Below are 1,984 nucleotides of genomic sequence, written 5' to 3' on the forward strand. Positions count from 1 at the left end.
GTCAGACTATCACTGCCAGCCTGCATGTTTACTAATGACACAACAGCAAAACCATGTTGTAACCGGTCACAGACTTAAATATTTGTATGTCAACAATTCCCACTATTGTACACTGTAATGTACACAGTACACTGTTCACCTTAATTTGTGATTTAAAGGCAATATTTGGGTTCAAACTGAAAGAAGCAATTTGCTCCAAACATCAGGTTAAGGTTTGCTTTGGCTTTCACCATTTGCAATATTTATAGGTTCATGATTAGATTTTGGTTCACCAGAATAAGTCTGCAGGTTTCAATGCTATAAAGCATCTCTTTTCCTGCTCAGTCTGCAAGTCCAGTCTGCTATGATTAGTGAATTTGTTTGGTTGGCACACAATCTTGATTGTACTGTATCTGTAGTCATGACTCTATGAGTATGGGTAACAAAACGTTATAGTTTGACCATACACATTTCAAACTGAATCCCAACACAATTCATAAAAATGTTTGCAGGGTTTAACACTTGCAAAATAACTGGCATTATGAGCAGTTGTTTCTCTTCTAACACATATGTTTTCAGTTTATCTGTTACTGAAATTATGCACAACTTTCTCAATTTGAACTAAACTTGGTGGACAGACAAATGGTGGGTATGTAAAAGAAATCAGTTAATTGTGGAATGAAAATGACCCATTTTCATTCAAACTGTAGAACCTGTTTTACAGTTTAAATGAAACTTCTTTCAATGCTTAAAAATAGTTGGTTTTAATCTTTTAATTTCAAAAGCTTTGGATCTTTGCAACTTTGCAGACTTTTAGTAGTACAAAAAACCATTACGAAATATTAATTAATAAAGTGTAAATATGGCCACTTCAGCATTCTAGACATGTGAGCAAAAAATCATATTTTACCAGTTATATAAAAAAAAAAAATGCCAGATGGACATTACTACCTGTGGATCATCTTGACGTCTGTCCATCTCCAAAGTCTCATGAAGGTTTCCAGAGCTCTTCTGTTTTTTCTGAGAATTATATTTTTTCAGAACCAAATTCATGTTCAACCTTATTTACAGAGAAAACCTAATAATAATTAGAAAAGTAAATGCTGTACCTGTAATACTTTTTGGCCAAAAAGCAAACAACTGCTGTAAGAAGTGTCCCAATCAAAAAGGCAATGATGACTTTTAGGTATCCCTTGCTTAAATCTAATGGTTGCTCTGCACTCAAAGGAACAACATGGAAAAAAAGCATATTTTTACTTTATTATATTTTGCACAAGTTAAATGTTTTCTTATGTGTTACTAAAAAACTAATTGTAGTGGTCAAAAAGTGTTTATTTGAAAACATATACCATATTTTTTAGAGTTGTTGTGGATTGTGAATTTTTCTTTAGCTTCTTCATTTCCATTGTTGCTGACACATTCAAAAGTGATGTTGCCATGGTTTTCTACATTTAGGCTGAAAGTGCTGTTGACTGTGTCATTTGACACAGCAGTAATGACAGAGTACTCAGTGTTGTTCTTGAGGGGCAACCACTGGATGGTAGGTAAAGGAAACCCTTCAATGATACACACACAGGTCAAGATCTGTGACTGAAGCACACATCCTGAACCATTTTGAATATTTGATAGCCCTGTAAAAAGAAATGCCAGATCATAAAACAAAGTAAACTGTGAGTTTGGTATGAATATGAATTTCAGATTCAAGATTAGTGCTGTCTACTCACAAGTCACAGTCACACTGACATTTATGGTCACAATTGTGTCCAGATGTTTTGCAGCACAGATGTACTGTCCAGAATCTTTTGCTGTCACATTTGAGATGAAAAGTGTTGCTGATCCAGTGTCATTGTGCAAATCAGTGTGAATTTCACTCTGAAGATTTGTGTTGTCACTAACTTTCTTCCACACAATAAGAGCTGGAGGGATACTGTCCACACTGCAGGTCAAATTCAGAACATTTCCCTCATTAAGAGTTGTATTCCCAGCTATCAGTGGTCTCCTTTTA

General features: G+C 34.8%; 1 long non-coding RNA gene across 1 annotated transcript; it reads right to left on the minus strand.

Moving 5' to 3' along the window:
• Nucleotides 1-1,130: 1,130 nt before the first annotated feature.
• LOC120442530 lies at nucleotides 1,131-1,777 on the minus strand. Its single transcript, XR_005614755.1, has 3 exons — nucleotides 1,704-1,777; nucleotides 1,329-1,610; nucleotides 1,131-1,194 (listed from the first exon to the last, which is right to left on the minus strand). It is a non-coding gene; the product is annotated as an uncharacterized LOC120442530 (long non-coding RNA).
• Nucleotides 1,778-1,984: the final 207 nt, after the last annotated feature.

Source organism: Oreochromis aureus, linkage group 11, assembly GCF_013358895.1.
Source record: "Oreochromis aureus strain Israel breed Guangdong linkage group 11, ZZ_aureus, whole genome shotgun sequence".
Lineage (NCBI taxonomy): Eukaryota > Metazoa > Chordata > Actinopteri > Cichliformes > Cichlidae > Oreochromis > Oreochromis aureus.